At 38.7% G+C, this 20,409-nt stretch overlaps 1 long non-coding RNA gene across 1 annotated transcript; it reads left to right on the forward strand.

Annotated features, from left to right (window-relative positions):
- Window positions 1–14,935: 14,935 nt before the first annotated feature.
- On the forward strand, window positions 14,936–17,919 carry LOC129638553 (uncharacterized). The gene is made up of 2 exons (XR_008707905.1): window positions 14,936–15,860; window positions 16,333–17,919. It is a non-coding gene; the product is annotated as an uncharacterized LOC129638553 (long non-coding RNA).
- Window positions 17,920–20,409: the final 2,490 nt, after the last annotated feature.

Here is a 20,409-nt window from a genome sequence, read left to right on the forward strand (position 1 = left end):
AAATAATGCCAAATGCTCAAATAAGTGCAGAAACTTCCCATTAAGTTTTTCATTGTCCCCAAACCTGATATTGGGTCGGCCAAAAAGTTCATTCAGGTTCTCGCATACCATCTTACAGACAAACCTGAGTGACATTTTCAATATTGTGTTTAGTTACTATGGAAATAGCAGCAATCAAATATTTTCAAAGAGCACCTCCCCGCCTCTCTTTCTCCCCTCCACCTTGCTTTGGTATTGTCATAAAGTAAAGTGAAAGTGAAAGTTTCTCAGTTGTGCCCTACTCTTTGTAACCCCATGGACCATAGAGTCCATGGAATTCGCCAGGCCAGAATACTGGAGTGGGTAGCATTACGCATAAGCACATGCTTTATTTTTCATTTTTGTAATGTAGTACTAAACTTCTCTTTGGGGCAGAGGTTCTCAAATAAGGTTAATGGGCCAATAATCAGCCAATAGATGAATTAAGATATCAGTGAGATCCCTAATACTGTGCAGAATGTTGTGTATATGGGCAGTTTTCTTGGGTGAAGGCTAGAGCATCTCTTGTTATCCCCAAAAGATAAAGAGCCACTGCTCTAAAAAGTTGGAGATGCTGGGAATTCCTCAAAGCAAGAGAGGACACTGAACAACAAATAAAAAGATTGCTTTTTAAAGAGAAATGCTAGACATTTCACTTGTCTGCTTGGAAATTAAGAACAAGGATTATAAAATTCAGTAGCTACCAAAAGTAAAGATGATGTTTGCTAACTTATATACCCAGCAATGTTCTAAGCATATTACATACTTTCACTTACTTCTCACCAGTTGTTTTTTAAATTTTATGTTTTTATTTAATTTTTGTCATAGGTGATTTATGACATTGTGTTAGTTTCAGGTATACAGCATAGTGAATCGCACACACATATCTATTCTTTTCCAGATTCTTTTCCCATACAGGTCATTACAGAGTATTGGGTGGAGTTCCCATAGTATATAGTTGTTGTTGTTGTTCAGTTGCTAAGTTATGTCCAACTCTTTGCAACCCCATGAACTGCAGCACACCAGGCTTCCCTGTCCTTCACTATTTCCTGGAGTTCACTCAAACTTATGTCCATTCAATTGGTGATGCCATCCAACCATCTCATCCTCTGTCATCCCCTTCTCCTCCCGCCTTCAGTCTTTCCCAGCATCAGGATCTTTTCCAATGAGTTGGCTTTTCGCATCAGGTGGCCAGAGTATTGGAGATTCAGCTTCAACATCAGTCCTTCCAATGAATATTCAGCATTGATTTCCTTCAGGTAGGACTGGTTTGATCTTCTTGCAGTCCAAGGGACTCTCAAGAGTCTTCTCCAGCACTACAGTTCAAAGGCATCAGTTCTTTGGCACTCAGCCTTCTTTATGCTCCAACTCTCACATCTATACATGACTACTAGAAAAACCATAGCCTTGACTATACAGACCTTTGTTGGCAGATGTCTCTGCTTTTTAATATGCTGTCTAGGTTTGTCATAGCTTTTCTCCCAAGGATCAAGTGTCTTTTAATGTCGTGGCTGCAGTCATTGCCCACAGTGATTTTGGAACCCAAGAAAATAAAATCTGTCACTGTTTCCACTTTTTCCCCATCTATTTGCCATAAAGTGATGGGACCAGATGCCATGATCATCGTTTTAGGATGTTGAGTTTTAAGCCAGCTTTTTCACTCTCCTCTTTCACTTTCATCAAGAGGCTCTTAGTTTTTCTTCACTTTCTGCCATAAGGGTGGTGTCATCTGAATATCTGAACTTATTGATATTTCTCCCAGCAATCTTGATTCCAGCTTGTGATTCATCCAGCCTGATATTTCACATGATGTACTGTGCATATCTACTTCTGCTTTATTGACTATGCCAAAGCCTTTGACTGTGTGGATCACAACAAACTGTGGAAAATTCTTAAAGAGATGGGAATACCAGACCACCTGACTTGCCTCCTGAGATATCTGTATGCAAGTCAAGAAACAACAGTTAGAATTGGACATGGAACAACAGACTGGTTCCAAATGGGGAAAGGAGTACATCAAGGCTGTATATTGTCACCCTGCTTATTTAACTCATATGCAGAGTACATCATGAGGAACGCTGGGCTGGGTGAAGCAAGAGCTGGAATCAAGATTGCCAGGAGAAATATCAATAACCTCAGAGATGCAGATGACACCACCCTTATGGCAAAAAGTGAAGAAGAACTAAAGATCCTCTTGATGAGAGTGAAAAAGTTGGCTTAAAGCTCAACATTCAGAAAACTGAGATCATGGGATCTCATCCCATCACTTCATGGCAAATAGATAGGGAAACAATGGAAACAGTAAGAGACTTTATTTTTGGGGGCTCCAAAATCACTGCAGATGGTGACTGCAGCCATGAAATTAAAAGACGCTTACTCCTTGGAAGAAAAGTTATGACTAACCTAGACAGCATATTAAAAAGCAGAGACATTACTTGCCAACAAAGGTCTGTCTAGTCAAAGGTATGGTTTTTCCAGTAGTCATGCATGAATGTGAGAGCTGGACTATAAAGAAAGCTGAGCACCGATGAACTGATACTTTTGAACTGTGGTGTTGGAGAAGACTCTTGAGAGTCCCTTGGACTGCAAGGAGATCCAACCAGTCCATCCTAAAGGAAATCAGTCCTGAATATTCATTGCAAGGACTGATGCTGAAGCTGAAACTCCAATACTTTGGCCACCTGATGTGAAGAACTAACTCATTGGAAAAGACCCTGATGCTAGGAAAGATTGAAGGTAAGAGGAGAAGGGGACGAAAGAGTATGAGATGGTTGGATGGCATCATTGACTCGATGGACATGAGTTTGAGTAAGCTCCAGGAGTTGGTGATGGACAGGGAAGCCTGGCATGCTGCAGTCCATGGGGTCTCAAAGAGTCAGACATGACTGAGCAACTGAACTGATACACACACACAGACATATACACACACAGATAGAAGTATGTATATGTCAATCCCAATCTTATATTAACTTATTTAATTGTCACAGGAAACCAAATGAAGTTAGTGTTATCGTCATTTCCATTTAAAGTGGAGATATTCTATAAATAAAAGTATATGATAATTCTATATTCCGATCGTACATAATGGAGAAAAAGAGAGGAAGGGAAAGAGAAATAGAAGGAATAATAGAGCAAAGAAGGAATGGTGGGTGAAAAGGTGAGGAACGGGAATCTACTAGTGAAGTATTGTAGGAAAAAAAGTCATAACTGCTAAGACCATAGTGAAAAACACAATTCTGGTATTTGCCAAAGTCATATACATTAACAGATTAATCATTTTAGAAGAAAAAAGAATATGTAAACGATTAGATTAAAAACATGTATAAACACTGTCAAATTTTATTGGAAATGCTTGAATTTCAGCATAATATTTGGAAATACAGACATTTCTGAAATGTTGGCTTTTCTTCATTTGATGGAGAAAATCCTTATTCACACAGTGTTGAAACAGACGGAAAAAATAGTAGTTTTGTCGAACAAACATCCATCTTCCATTTGGTCTTTTGGATTTTAATTAATGGACCCTCATAGTTCATACTGTATATTGCTGAAATTAAGCCAAGAGCTATATGGAGACCCCAGATGAATGCTAGTCCATTCTTCCTTGCTAGCCAAGTCTACCATGAAATTGAACCTGACCTGTCATCATTGGAAAGTAAATTATCTCTCTTGTACTGAAATGCTCTCAATAGGTTTAAAGTAGCCCTGTATACTACCTGCGATAATAAACATACTACTGTAGAAATTTTAACTGGATTCTTTCTCCTCTTTAACAAAAAATTGAGGAAAACAGTGAATGCATTTAGTGTAGGGAAGTTCACATGATTTCCCTATCAAAGAAAGTTCACTATGCAAAAGGGAGTGGATGACTTAGGCTCAGTGTCACATTTTTCATTTTACTTGTTCATCTTTAAAAATGTGGAGTGAAGAGTGGAGTTGAGTATTAAAATAGAATTTGTTGTCCTACCTTTTATTCTCGGTGATCAGGGTAGCCCTTGGATGTCTTTTTTGAGTATTTTCTAGTATATTTGCTATTCATTGAATTAAGCCTCCCCTCCCTCACTCTTATCACCTGCTTAGACTGTCTACAAGATTATGGGCCATGGTATTGTACAACTTGAGGGAGTGGAGTGGGGATCTGCCATTCAGGTACTCTGTCAATCATCCCGTTTACAGAACTTACTGGTTCATAACCATTGCAGTTAAATGGCTATCAAAGATTGATGTTAAATCCCTTGAATTGGCTCCAAATGACCAGTTTCATATACATTTCAAACACAGAAAGGGGACTTGCCTGCTCATTGTTCTCTTTATGTCCACTTATAAAAATGTGTACTCCCTACTTGCCTATTCCTTTCATGGACGCAGATTGTTGTCACAGTCAATTCATGAAGCTGTCAGCAGGCCCGTGGAGACCATTTGATGATGTCAAAGTAGAGGCAGAGTAACACTGATGCAAATCCCATGGCTATTAACAAACCTCATTTTACATGACTTTTACAGTTGAGATCCCCTCTCTAGCCTCTTCCTCATGACCGTGTCTCCATTTGAAAGTCACATCATTTATAATATCACAGGATCCTGAATTCAAATTGCTTGTGTATTGCTACTCTTGGGAAGACTCACGCTAGTGTTCTAATTTCCCTTAGGCAGAGTAGAAAACCACAAACTATTTAAATGGTTTTTAGTGTTGGTTAGACAACTTGGTGAATTATAGTGCTATATTATTGAGTCAGAATTTAAAATCTTCGCTTGAATTGGAGGTGTTGAGCCAAAGAGAATTCAACCAATGGTATATCACTGAACTATTTGCAGATAAAGAGTATTTGAATTAAGATTTCTTCCATTTTTACTCCTATCAAGAAGAACATTTATTAAATGCTTCAGTTCAGTTCAGTCGCTCAGTCATGTCCGACTCTTTGCGACCCCATGAATTGCGGCACGCCAGGCCTCCCTATCCATCACCAACTCCCGGAGTTCACCCAAACTCATGTCCATCGAGTCACCATAGCCTTGACTAGACGGACCTTTGTTGGCAAAGTAATGTCTCTGCTTTTCAATATGCTATCTAGGTTGGTCATAACTTTCCTTCCAAGGAGTAAGCGTCTTTTAATTTCATGGCTGCAGTCACCATCTGCAGTGATTTTGGAGCCCCAAAAAATAGTCTGGCACTGTTTCCACTGTTTCCCCATCTATTTCCCATGAAGTGACAGGACCGGATGCCATGATCTTCGTTTTCTGAATGTTGAGCTTTAAGCCAACTTTTTCACTCTCCACTTTCACTTTCATCAAGAGGCTTTTTAGTTCCTCTTCACTTTCTGCCATAAGGTGGTGTCATCTGCATATCTGAGGTTATTGATATTTCTCCTGGCAATCTTGATTCCAGCTTGTGCTTCTTCCAGCCCGGTGTTTCTCATGATGTACTCTGCATAGAAGTTAAATAAGCAGGGTGACAATATACAGCCTTGACGTACTCCTTTTCCTATTTGGAACCAGTCTGTTGTTCCATGTGCAGTTCTAACTGTTGCTTCCTGACCTGCATACAGATTTCTCACTGAATGAAGTAAGTCAGATAGAGAAAGACCAATACTATGTGAGATTGTTGATATGTGGAACCTAAAGCAATGGTACAAATGAACCTAGTTACAAAACAGAAGTTGCATCACAGATATAGAAAACAAACTTTTAGTTATGTAATGGGAGGGGAAGAGGAGGGGGGATAAATTGGGAAGTTGGGATTGACATATACACACTGATATATATACAGAAGAGATAACCAATAAGAACCTACTAATAGCACAAAGAACTCTAGTCAGTATTCTATAGTGACCTATATGGGAATAATATCTTAAAAAGAGAGAGAGACTGTGTGTGTGTGTTAGTCATTCAGTGTGTCTGATTCTTTGCGACCCCATGGACTGTAGCTGCCCAGGCTCCTCTGTCTGTGGGATTCTCCAGGCGAAAATACTGGAGTGGGTTGGGACATTGCCTTCTCCAGAGTGTATATATATATATATGTATAACTGAATCACTTTGTTGTATAGCAGAAACTAACACAACATTTTAAATCAGTTACACTCCAATAAAAGTTAAATTATTAAAGAAAAATGCTATATACACATATATGTTTATATGTATGTGTACATCCATATATTTGTGGCTAGAAATGTTAAAGATTTTTTACTTTTTAAGGAAAAGATAAAATTTTAAATGTTTTGTTGTTGTTCACTCTTTAATAACTTTATTTAAAACTGTTTCAATTGTAGTAAAATATACATAACAAAATATACCATTTAAGTCATCTTAAATACACAGTTTTTAATACACACTGTAACTCCAATACTTTGGCCACCTGATGTGAAGAACTGACTCATTGGAAAAGACCCCGATGCTGGAAAAGATTGAAGACAGGTGAAGGGGACGACGGAGGATAAGATGGGTGGATGGCATCACTGACTCAATGCACATGAGTTTTTGACCAAGCTCCAGCAGTTGGCAATGGACAGGGAGGCCTGGCGTGCTGCAGTCCATGGGGTCTCAGAGAGTTGGACACGACTGAGCGACTAAACTGAACTGAAATACACTTAGTAGCATTAAGTACATTCATATTGTTGTGCAACCATCACCCCATCCATCTCCAGAACTTTTTCTTTTTTGTGTAAAACTGAAATCATGTATCCATTACCCAGTAATTCTGTTTTCCCCTTTTCCTCCAGGCCCTGGCAACCACTTTGTCTCTATGACTCTGACAACTCTTAAGTACCTCTTATGAGTGATAGCATACAACATTTCCCCTTTTGTGTGTGGCTGATTTAACTAGCATAAAGTCTTCACAATTCATCCATGTTCGAGCATATGTCAGAATTTCCTTCTTTTTTAAGGCTGAGTTCCATTGTGTGATTAGACTGTGTTTTGTGTATCCATTTATCTGTTGATAGTCACTTGATTGCTTCCACCTTTGAACTCTTGTGAATATGTTTCTTAATAATAGAACATTTCTAGTAGTATGCTTCATGGTGATACAGGCAGGGAAGCTGATCCTCTAAATAATACAAAGATGCCCAGGACTTCTTTTTCTATGTATCATGATGCTACATTGTTAGTTATTTTGTGACAATAGTACTGCATCTGGGAATCTGATTAGTTCATGGTATGCTACTTTATAGACATATGTAATATTAAAGTGAGGGCTTCCCTGGTGGCTCAGATGGTAAAGTATCTGCTTGCAATGCAGGAGACCTGGGTTCGATCCCTGGGATAGGAAGATCCCATGGAGAAGGGAATGGCAACCCACTCCAATATTCTTGCCTGCAGACAGAGCAGCCTGGCAGACTACATACAGTCCATGGGGTCTCAAAGAGTCAGACCGGTGGAGCGACTAACAGTTTAACTTTCTTTCATAATAATAAAGCAGAGCAATGCTCAACTTGACTTAAGGGCTCCATTGTGTTACACATTTGACAGGAATTTTCAATCTGGAGAGTTCTAATTTCTGGGAAATTTATGTGTTATTTCTTGCATACTTTTCTACCTACAATAGTCTCTGTTCTCTCTCTCTGAAATTTCTAATAATTTGAAGTTTGGACTTAAACTTAGCTTCTAGTATTTTTACCTTCCTCTCTAGTTTCCCCAATTTTTTGTTTTACTTCTTGGGCAATGTTATCAACTTCAACTTTTAATCCTTCTCATATATTTAATGCCTGTTATCAGGGTTTTACTTTCTAAAGTCTATTTCTTTCTAATAATACCACCCAGCCTTTCCTTCCTGAATGCCATACCTTTTCTTACCTCTTGGTTGATATTTTAATTTCTTAAAGTGTCCTCCCTGCCTCCCTATCTTTTCCTCAGTTCCTCTTTGGTATTGATCTCTGTTGTTCATGCTAGAGGCTTTCTGGAAGGTCTATGGATAGTTGGTGTCCAGCTTGTAAAAAGGAGCTAATTGGTTGCTCTGGATTCCTGTATGCCTTCTGGGGAAGGAGGGCCTTTTAGAGGAATGGGCTTCAATGTCGATCATTGGGAGGAGTTATTTTTTGAGGGGCCCCCACATCTCAGGGTCAGTGAGTTTTTTCTCTGAGATGAGTTTTCCCAGGGGAATGTTCTCCATCTCCTTCTTGGGAGATATAATGCTGGTTAGAAATTTCTCACTCATCATTCAATGGAATTCTAAGTAATGGCCTTACAGCATCTTTTCCCTGACCATCCTGAAGTCCAGACCACCTGCAACCCATCCCCTCCCCAAAATATATCTGTAATCTTTACCAAAATGAGTAGTTTCCAGATCACCTGGATTAGGGAAAAGATACATGTCTTTAACCACTTTTAAAAATGCAACTAATTGTACTATTTTCTGCCTTCTCCATAACCCAATTTTAAAGATAACTAGTGGCTCCAATTCCTGAATGATTCTGGCATCCTGTGGTATAAATTAGCTTGCTTTGAGGATTTCTCATTGCCATTGTCAATTCTATCTGTATTCCAGACTCCAAAATGTTGTGGGTATAGCCTTTCCCCCCATTTCTTTATTTTTGTGAGTTTTGGCCATTTTATAGCTCTGTAATGTTAGTGGAGTTTGGGGAGGGTGTAGAGGTAAATATGTATATCCAGGCTGATGTGTGATACTGGAATTTAGATGTGTGATTTTTTAATTCATACTGTATTTTTTTTCTGTCATTTAAAGACTTATAGCTGTATCTTGATTGCATTCTTGCCCAGACCTGGTGTGGTTAATTTTGAAAGTTTTAATCATTTTAGTAGGTGTGTAATTGTATCTTGTGATTTGAATTTGTATTTCCTTAATGACTCACGATATTGAGTATCTTTTCAAGTGCATGTGTTTTTTTTCCTATATGTGTATCTTACTGTTTAAGTGTCTTCAAATCTGTACATTTTTATCTTGTTGGGCTGTTTGTTTTCTTATTATTGAGCTTTGAAAGTTCTTGGTGTATTCTGCATACAGGCCTTTGATCAGATAGATGACCTGCAATGATTTTCTCTAAGTCTGTGGATTGTCTTTGAGTTATGTCTCCTAAAAATAAGCACAGAACTACTTTTGTTGTATTACTCAGGTGGGGAATATCCTTTTAGGGTAGATTTGATTTGTTTATATTTTTTGATTGTTGTGATATATAAGTTTATTCTCTTATTTTTTCTTTTTTTTCCAATTCTTTCTCACTTTTTTGTTTGAGTTGTTTTCAATCTCTGTATATTTCTCTGCTCGTTGGAATTACTGTATTCTGTTAACTTTTTGTTAGCCTTAAAATGAAAAAAGCATATATGACTTCTGTGCCAGGTGGATTTCTTCTGGTCACCACATGTTATGCTTCTGGATTTGGAGCAAAGTCCACTCTGGCATATGGGGCTTTTTTTTTTTTTTTTTTTAAATATGGGACTCTTTTAAAGGGGGCTTTTATAGGGAAAACTGAAGCAAGGGACTGAAAGATGAAGTTCTCCCTTTGATCCACTATCCTGCAGAGAGCTGCCCTGGGCCCATGGTACTGCTGAGCCTGTAGTATGTGCCTATGCTTGGTAGTAGGAGTGTGCCTCTAACTACAGGGCAACATGGAAGGCATCCTCAACAATCAGGGTGAACACACAGGCTGCTTTCAGTTTTCTATCTAGATTTGGGGTGTGTGCAGGAGTGCTAAGTCACTTCAGTTGTGTCCAACTGAGTCTTTGTGACCCCATGGACTGTAGCCCGCCAGGTCCTCTGTCCATGGGATTCTCCAGGCAAGAATACTGGAGTGGGTTGCTGTGCCCTCCTCCAGGGGATCTTCCTGACTGAGATTTGTGGTGCCAGTTGATAGGAATTCTGAGGTTCCAGCTGTCCATTACTTCATGTGGATCCCAGTCCCAGCCGGCAGCCTGTCTGCAGCCCAGATGGGTTTCCGTGTTCTCATTCACTTGATGCTCACCGCTGTGCCTCGTGAGTCACTTTCTACAGTCAGCCTCTTTCCAAGCGATACAAGACCTTAGAACTCTGATTATTCTCTTTACCATATTCATGTTACTGTGATCCAGATTTTTAGTTCCAACTTATTGTTACTATACCAGTTAGTCAGAGTCATTGTAATCTTCAGAATTATCCTTTACAAGAAGAAATTGTTTACATTTATTATCACATTTTCCCATTTGTTCCTTCTTGCCTCTCACGTGTCAATTTTCTTTCCTGAGTTACATCTGAACTTTGGCAGTCCTTTCATTAAAAGTCTGAGAATTGGAAATTCTCTCAATCTTGTTTGAGAAATACCCTTATTTTCCCACCACTTCAAATGATACTTTTTCTGTGTATAGAATTTTAGGTTGGGGGCTTCTGTGGCAGTCCAGAGGTTAAGACTTCATTCTTTCAATACAAGGGACACGGCTTCAATCCCTGGTTGGGGAACTAAGATCATATATGCCATGCAGTGTAGCAAAAGATAAAAAAAAAAAATATAGGTTGACAGTTGTCCTCAACACATTGATGATGTTTTGCCATTATCTTTAGCTTCTGTTGAGAAGCCTGCTTGAAGTCTAATTGTGTTTGTTTGGTTTTTATATGAAATCTATCTTTTCTCCCTAGCTGCTTCTAAAATTTTCTAGTAGTCTTTGGTGTTGTGTGGTTTCCTAATGATATTTCTATGAATTTATTTTTCTCCTCCTTAGGACTTACTGTGTGACTTTGAAGAGATCATATAATTTCTTGGACTAGTATTCATGTAACACAGGGCTCCTATAAATTCATTATCAGACCACCCCCATGCCAAAGCAGAACAGACCCCACTCTTAATAAGGCACATGCCCTCTTGTGACACTTTAGTATCACTTTACTCATTTACTTCTCTGGCTTGAGAGTCCTTCTCGCCCCCACCCAAACTTTTTTTGGAGAGGATTTCCCTCTCTTCTTTCCTTACATCTTCGTTCCCTCCCTATCTTCCTTCCTTACTTTTTTCCCTTTAAAATTGGCTGTATACTAAAGTGTTTAAAATTTTATCCAGCATTTATATGCATTTATAGCAGTACCATCACCTCATGGCAAATAGATGGGGAAACAATGGAAACAGTGACAGACTTTATTTTCTTGGGCTCCAAAATCACTGCAGATGGTGACTGCAGCCATGGAATTAAAAGATGCTTGCTCCTTGGAAGAAAAGCTATGACCAACCTAGACAGCATATTAAAAGCAGAGACATTACTTTGCCAACAAAGGTCCATCTCGTCAAGGCTGTAATTTTTTCAGTAGTCATGTATGGATGTGAGAGTTGTACTATAAAGAAAGCTGAGCACCGAAGAATTGATGCTTTTGAACTGTGGTGTTGGGGAAGACTCTTGAGGGTTCCTTGGACTGCAAGGAATCCAGTCCATCCTAAAGGAAATCCACCCTCCATATTTATTGGAAGGACTGATGCTGAAGCTGAAGCTCCAATACTTTGGCCACCTGATGATCGAGGAACTCATTCATTGGAAAAGACCCTGATGCTGGGAAAGACTGAAGGCAGGAGGAGAAGGGGGGGACAGAAGATGAGGTGGTTGGATGGCATCACTGACTCAATGGGCATTAGTTTGAGCAAGCTCTGGGAGTTGGTGATAGACAGGGAAACCTGGTGTGCTGCAGTCCATGGGGTTCAAAGAGTTGGACACGACTGAGCAACTGAACCGAAGTAATAGCAGCATCACCTCAGTGCTACTGTAGCTGGAAGTTTCCGGTATTTAAATCTTTAATTCTTCTGAAATTTACTTTGGAATATATTTAGCATTTTTCATGAGGATAAACTCTGTGCTTTTGTCACAGTACTGTTTAATGAATTTGCCTTCCTTTTACCACTAATCTATAATATGTAATAAATATCTAATAAATTCTTATGTATATAATTTCAGTTCAGTTCAGTCGCTTAGTTGTGTCTGACTCTTTGTGACCCCATGGACTGCAGCACACCAGGCCTCCCTGTCCATCACCAACTCCCGGAATTTACTCAGACTCATGTCCATTGACTCAGTGATGCCATCCAATCATCTCATCCTCTGTTGTCCCCTTCTCCTGCCCTCAATCTTTCCCAGCATCAGGGTCTTTTCCGATGAGTCAGTTCTCATCAGGTGGCCAAAGTATTGGAGTTTCAGCTTCAACATTGGTCCTTCCAATGAATGTTCAGGACTGATTTCCTTTAGGATGGACTGGTTTGATCTCTTTGCAGCCCAAGGGACTCTCAAGAGTCTTCTCCAACACCACAGTTCAAAAGCATCAATTCTTCGGTGTTCAGCCTTCTTCACAGTCCAACTCTCACATCCATACATGACCACTGGAAAAACCATAGCCTTGACTAGACGGACCTTTGTTGGCAAAGTAATGTCTCTGCTTTTTAATGTGCTGTCTAAGCTGGTCATAACTTTTCTTCCAAGGACTAAGCGTCTTTTAATTTCATGGCTGCAATTCAACATCTGCAGTGATTTTGGAGCCCCCCAAAATAAAGTCTGACACTGTTTCCCCATCTATTTCCCATGAAGTGATGGGACCAGATTCCATGATCTTAGTTTTCTGAATGTTGAGTTTTAAGCCAACTTTTTCACTCTCCTCTTTCACTTTCATCAAGAGGCTCTTCAGTTCTTCACTTTCTGCCATAAGGGTGGTGTCATCTGCATATCTGAGGTTATTGATATTTCTCCTGGAAATCTTGATTCCAGCTTTTGCTTCATCCAGTCCAGCATTTTTGCATGATATACCCTGCATATAAGTTAAATAAGGAAGGTGACAATACTTTGACTTACTCCTTTCCCCATTTGGAACCAGTCTGTTGCTCCGTGTCCAGTTTTAACTGTTGCTTCCTGACCTGCATACAAATTTCTCATGAGGCAGGTCAGGTTGTCTGGTATTCCCATCTCTTTAAGAATTTTCCAGAGTTTGTTGTATCAAATTTGCATACATGTATGTAATTTACTATTTGGTGGATCACACTTTCTCACACTTCAATCTTTTTCTCTTTCAAAATTTTATTTTATGTAACACCCATTTAATCTTCTTGATATAAATTTGAATCACTTTTAAAAGACTCTTCAAATGGACTGATGAAACTGTAATTGGAATTAGATTAATATTACTGTTGGGGAAGAATTGACATCCTACTCATTAGTCTTTCCATCCAGGAAAATGGAATGCCTTTTCGTGCTTTTGAATCTTACATCTTATAATAGATTTAACAATTTCTTTACATTTCCTATTAATCCTAGATTAAATCTAGATTTCTTTTCTCATGTTATGACATTATATTATTACTGGAGGTATATAGACAAATATTTTATATTTCTATTTTTTATTTTGAGGTACTTTATTATACTCTGATTTTTGTACCAATACTAGCTTTGTTTTGTTCATTTTCTGCATAGGTAAAATCAGTCACAAAGTAAGAGTTTTCCCTTTCTATGGGAATAGCTATAAACGTTCTTTTCTTTCATGTGTTAGTACACTGGCTACAACTTCTAGGACAATTTCAGGAAATGTGGTGATATTGGGCATTCTGAATTGCTCTTGATTTTCATGAGAATTCATTTGTGCTGACATTCAGTTGTGAGACAGACTGTTTTCCTAATGGAGATGTTAATTATTATCTTATGGAAGTACTCATATTTCTGGATTCTACAGTTTTTAAGAATTGGCAGCAAGTATTGAATTTAACAAAATATCCCTCTAATGTGTATTTGAAATAACATTTTTATCCTGTGACATATTTAAGTGATCAATCAAAATAATACATTTCCTAATAGGAAATCTTAAATAAATCCCATGTTTTAGGTGTGTCATGCTAATAATACACAACAGTTGTTTTAATACACTGTCTTGGTTTTTGTTTATGAATTTAATGTTGATTTTTGTTTATGAATTTAAGAATGATTTAGGCTCTAATTGTCTCTATAATCTTTTCTTGTTAGGCTTTTAATCAGCCTTTCGTTTACATATTATGGCCTGAAATTTTTCTGAGGCAATAGTATTCTGTCTCTTGAAGATTTGATAGACCTCATCTGTAGGACTCTTTAGACATGGTGGATTTTGGGGGAGATAATTTTTGATAGCCATAAAAGACATTTTAAAATTCGTGTTACAACCAGAAGTTTTCTATTCTCATGTCAGCTTGGTGATTATACTTTGTTAGCAAATAACACTTTATTAAGATTTTAAGCTGTTAGCATATTATATTTTAACAATATTTTTCTCCTTTTCACATTTTTGTGTTTGATACTTTTCAATATTTTTCACTAAAACTTAATTGAGAGCTTTTCCTTTATTATTTTCTTTATTTTTCAATTTCTCAGACATTTAGTTTCATAATTACAACTTCTATTTTCTAATTCATTACTTTTGCCTTTCATCTTTATAATTTCCTTTCTCTGAAGTTTGCCTTGTTCTGTTCTTGATTGCATTGAGTCATGTAGTCACTCATCATATGTGGCTTCTTAAATTTTTAATTTTAATTTCAGTTAATATACCACTCTAGCTGTATTTTCCATACTTAGTAGCCACACATGACTAGTAGGTACCATGCTGGACAGCACAAGTATAGAATATTTCCATTGTCACAGAAAGTTCTATTGCACAGTATTGATCCGGACTGCTATATTTTATAGTGAATTATACTTTTCATAAATGCAGCATTGCTAGATTTATTATTTATTACACTCTGAGTAGGGCTTTCTAGTTTTGCTTTTAATGGCTTGATACATATTAGCACATCCTTTTAATTTGTAAAGTTTCTACGTCATTTTGTTCTGTGTATCAAGTCTCTTGTAAATAATAGATAATTCTATTGCTTAAATATTTTTAAAACAAGTTTATGTTTATGTTAATATGTTTGAGCTTCTAACATCAATTTACATGAAAAATATTTTTTCTGTTGTCCTTACCGGTTTCCATTTTTTGATGCATGTGTAGCATGTTAAGACCATCAGCTCATGGATCTCATTTCAACATTTCAAGAATCAGTAGCTCTTAAATTCTTTGTACCTCAATATCTTCATTTGTACAATTTGTAAAGTGGAGATAAAAACAGTACCCATTTCATAGGTACTATATTTACCCATTCGGAGGACCATATAAATAAATACCTTGAAAGTGCCTGGCATATCATAAATATTCATAACTGTAATTAGTTAATTCCTGACCTGTTTTCCTCTGGAAACACTGAATGTATTTTAATTATAATAGTTACCATTAAATTAAAAAATGAAGCTTGTATATCTCTAATTGTCAGTCTCACAAAGGAAATACAATTATATGAATCCCGTGTAAGATGAGGTCATTAGCTTGCTTTTATTTTTCCTTCCCTGTGTATATGCAGTCCATGATTTTTGTTGGAGTTATCTGAGATTGTGGAGCCCTATTATTTAATATTGAAACTATTTTAACCCATATGTCTGCTTTCAAGAATGATGAATTATTTTGGATTCTCTAATATAAACATATGTATGTGACTCACCTTGGATCTAAATATTTTCACTGCTTACCAACAGACAAAAGGTCTTTCTTAAATTCTTTTTCCTTTACATATTTACAGTTGTTGGCCAAACAGTATCAACATTGTATAAATTTTGAATCTGCCTTTATTTCCTTAACAGTCTTTAAGAAGCAGAATCATCCCAAGAGTAAAAAATAAAGTTCAAATGATAGACAAAAAAATATGAAATATAACTGTCTAGCCTCCTCTGTTGAGTCACATGGCTTGAATCATAGAGTTATGTATGTTTGGGTGTTTCCCATTTGGCTGTTTCAATATGGGTGTGTTACTCTGTACATGCTTTGCTTGGAAGCTGAAATGCATCTCTTCTCTCTGCTAGGGTGAACTGGATCATCGTACGTGATTTCAGTTACCACGTGTACCTAGGTAACTTCTAAGTCTGCATGTCCATTTCTGTATTCTCTTCCTTTTTCTAGTACAGTAATGCCCGGTTTTAATAGGTTATTTCCAAGGTCTCTTATCCAGAAGATGTGTATTTCTTTGCCTATAAATAATGGGATTAGGTTAAATGATCTCAGAGGCTTATTCCAGGAATAAAAGTCTATGATCTGTAGCTGCCCTTCTTTTATTATTCTACCAACAGGGCTCTTTAACATTCTTTTAATCTCCTCCATCTGAATTTGTTCTTTTTTTCAATATTGGTCTGGAAGGCGGGCATTATTTCTCTAATAAATTTACTGGAGCATATTGCCTTTGTGAAACACTGAGAGTCTTTGATTCTCTCAAACCCACCCTGTTACAATTAGTAGCTCCAGGATCCAGATGGAACATAACTCGCAATCGTGTTCTCAGCATTCAACCTCTCACTAATTTTCTTCTTTCTTACTTATCCACACAGGCTCTCAGTTCTCCAAGCCACCTGATAACTCACCTTTGGGTGCCACTCAGTAAGCAGAGTCGTAAGAGCTGACACCAGTGGGATGAAGGATCAGCCCAAGGCTTGGTGGCTTTCCCTCCATTTCTGTTTTCTCTGCCTTTTCAAGATTTTCAGGAGAACCCAACCACCAATCACTGCCGCACTTCTTTCTTGGTTGATACTCACTATAGTCAGAGAGTTCAAACCATACCTCTGACCTCAGAAGAACTGGCACAGTTTTAGTCCAGTAGGTGCAGCGCATGTCACAGTACTGAGAACACCCAAGAGAAGGGCAAACCTCTCTAGGGGCTGAGAGGGTCGCTTCAGTGCAAGGGTGATGACCATTGGGCCATGATCTCCAGAGATGATTTCTGGTTCCAGTGGACTTGTCTGGTTAGAACACCGCTTTTTCAATCTCTGCCAATCTCTCTCCCACTCCTCCTTTCCTCCTTGCCTCCCTTCCCTTCTCTTCTCTCCCGTTTGGCAATAGTTTTTGTCTCTAATCTATACTGGAAACTTCACATTAGTAGTTCTTTAAGCTACTAACATTCCTCCCACTACTACTGCTACCATTGCTATTAGACTGTTAGTACTGCTATTACTGGGCTTCCCTGGTAGCTCAGATAGTAAAGAATCCACCTGCCATTGTAAGAGACCCATGATCCCTTGGCTCAGGAAGATCCCCCAGAGAAGGAAATAGCAACCCACTCCAGTATTCTTGCCTGGGAAATCCCATGGAGAGAGGAGCCTTGCGGGCTACCGTCCATGGGGTCTCGCTCAGCGCACAGCTGAGCGACTTTCACTTTTCACTGCTATTATTACTGTTAGGGTGACCATTCCTGTCATCACTACAGTTGTCCTTCTTGTCACTCTTACTCTATGCCATGAAATGCGTGAAACCTTTACATACATCATCTCATTTAATCTTTACAATGGCCCCTTTGGGTAATTTTCATTATTGTCTCTTCTTTCAAGTAGGATTAATCATCTTAGGGAGGTGAAGTAAGTTTCCTAGAGTGTCTGAACCTGTAAGTAGTGGAGCTGTGCCTTTGAACTGAGGTCTGGTGGATCACAGAGCCCACTCTCTTAACTGCTACCAGGCTCTGAGCTGGAAAATTCCTGCCTGGGAGCTGACACCCTCTCTTTCTGGAGAACTGTCAGATATTGCTAAGAAACTCCAACCTTTTTTCTGCCCAGATATGATCTCAGAATCTTTCAGAAAGGGCCTATGCAGCCAGTAGCGAAAATCCATCAGCTTTGACACGTGAGCCAAATCTGAACAAATCCTGTTCGTGAACCGTGTACTATGTGACACAAAATGGTGTCCCCCTCCTCCTCTGCTTTCCATTTCATGGTTCTCCTTTGGAACTGAGATGACAGGGAACTGAAAACAAAGCCCAATCGCTTGGAAGACACAATGATGTAGAGCCAGCAGCAAACACTGAAGCTCTTGTCATGATGTATCGTGTCCCTTCCCTTGAATGACATGTATTGATGACTGCTCTGCATACTTGAACAATGTATCTTTATTCACTGTGTAATAAAATAAAACCGTTTATTCTCTCTTTTTCATTATATTCTCCTTTAATATTTTTCCAGGGCAGGCAGCGCTGTGCTTCCCACACCATTGATCACACCACCTCTCCTCACTGGAACCCATTCTCGTTATTCAGAGAATGGAATTTGCAGTACTTTGAGCTTTCTGTAACCAGAACACTTTGAAATCATGAAATATGCATGTATGAGAAGCACCAGGAAGTTCAAGTTAGTTATAACTGACACCGTGAAGCAAAGTTAAACTAAAAATGCTTATCTTTATGACTATACCCTTAGAAAAATGCCCACTTATTCTTTGTGTTGGTATAAGATATGTCAATTCAAGGAGAAGAGATGTCTTCCTGTTATGATGAAGCATCGCCAAAATGAAAAGATCAATTATTCTCCAGACGCATTTAGTAGAGCCTTCTTCCCACATACTAAATACTTATGTTTATGTGAGTTGTACATCTGTACAATGCAGCAATTGTTTCATCTTTCTCAGACTAATAGAGATGCTAGAAACATCTGGTAGTTGATAGTTAATTCATTTTTTCATTGCACCTTTTCATAGGAAGCAGGGAACGCAATTCAATATATCCCCTGAGAGAATCTTGCATTTATGACAGGTGTGTGTTTCTTAACAAGTCGTTGTTTGACACCATTGCTTCTCCTTGGTCCAGCTGGAAGTACATTCATCTGGCAAAAAAAGAGAAGGGAGGAAAAGTGAAATCTGAAAGAAAGTTGGAGTTTCAGGTGGTGGTTTCATAAAGCATCCAGTTCACTCCAGTAATATTTATTCTGCTTATTTTGTGCAATTTCCTGCAACTGCCTTTTACAAGTCTGTCACCGTGATGACTCTCTCTGTTTTGAACGTTCCTTAGGTGCATACTACTCATTTATTTGAGATGGTGAAATGAGGTTTCTTTTCAGCATGGGACTAGGAATTAATTCAACGTTAGGCTTTATCTGTGGGACAGATAGCCTCCTCCCAGCCCCGTCTGAGGCTCGGAAAGAGCAGGCGGATGTAAGATGAATCATTGTATCCTGGATTTCCTGACCCCTTCTGAGTATAACTCTTTGATCTCTAAAGACTTCTTTTTAGCTCCTTGTGACTTCACCCAAATTATCTTTGTCTTCCACAGGAGTGATGGTTAGTGAGGGTTATTTTTACTGAAAACGTCTCAGGTCTTGAAGTAGGAGGGTCAGGATGCTGCATTCTTGGTGGAGGGCCCAGTGTTTGGAATTCTTCCCTTGATCAGACTCGTGAATGTTAATTGTCCTGCCCTTGGGCCATGGCAACCGCAGCTGGCTGAGCCTGAAGAGCTGGTGCTACTTAGGGAGGGCTCAGGTCTCTCCAAGAAATGCCATTAGTAGGCACATAGTGAATGTAGGGCTACCTTGATGACCAAAACTATGGCATCACCCCTACTGGCGTAGCTATTTCCTCAGTTGAAGGCTTGGATTGCCAGAAACCTATAGAATATTTATTATGAAAGCATCAGTGCTTAGTGCCGTTTACGTCACTCTCACTTATCTCAAACTTCTCAGACTCCTAGGAACTGTTGAGACTCCAACCTTTTAGTTGGCTTAAATTACTCTTTCTTACATGTGCCTGTGAGCATGTGCGCACACACGTTATTTTCTCTCTTTCTCTCTCTCTCTCTGAAGAAAAGCTCTGCTGTTAAAAGAAACATTTGATTGATTTCCTTCTAATGGTCAATGTCATGCACAATAGGATGCTTGCCCCCTGGCTCAGTAATTTCCCATTCAACTTCATTGAAAGAGACTTGGAATATGGACCACTTTTAATTGGTTCTTCAAGCTCAAAATATCTATGGTGCTCTGCATGTGTGGCAAAAACCATCCCAATATTGTAAAGTAATTATTCTCCAATTAAAGTAAACAAATAAATTGAAAACATAAAAATACCTTGCAAATTGTAGAAGGCCCAGCTCCTTTCATCCATTTCTCTCAGGAGTCGTCCTGTAATAAGCTGATGATAATATTCCCACTGGACTTATGGGGTCACTGGAGCAATGAGAGATTTAATCAGTTGACCAAGGTCAATGGTAGTGAACAAAGTGGCCATGCCTCCAGGTTAAATTACCTGGCCAGTGCTGGTCCTATAATTTAACTGAGTGCAATAAATTATTTGGATTTCCTTGAAGCATCTCTTGTAAATTGGTAGAGCTAATCCAAATAAACAATCCGATTTGGACGGCAGTGGAAAGTAGGATAGTTGCTGGAGCTGAGATGAGCTCAGTGCCCAGGCATCTGTATCCCCTCAAAGCCTTCTCCTGCTGATAAGTTCAAGAAGGCTCTTGCTCAGTCACACTCTCCCATTACCGGGCATGCCCTCCCTTATCCTTACCGCCACTTAAAGGCTATAAAGCAATGTGTTTTCGTGAGATACGCACTTAGAAACGGCTTTAATAATTGGTGTTTGTGCTGCCTCCAGTCAGTCGTCTTTTCTCTGTCATTAGGGGTGGTCTGATAGCCTCAAGAATGCTACAAATGTGA

The sequence above is a fragment of the Bubalus kerabau genome, chromosome X, assembly GCF_029407905.1.
Source record: "Bubalus kerabau isolate K-KA32 ecotype Philippines breed swamp buffalo chromosome X, PCC_UOA_SB_1v2, whole genome shotgun sequence".
NCBI lineage: Eukaryota > Metazoa > Chordata > Mammalia > Artiodactyla > Bovidae > Bubalus > Bubalus kerabau.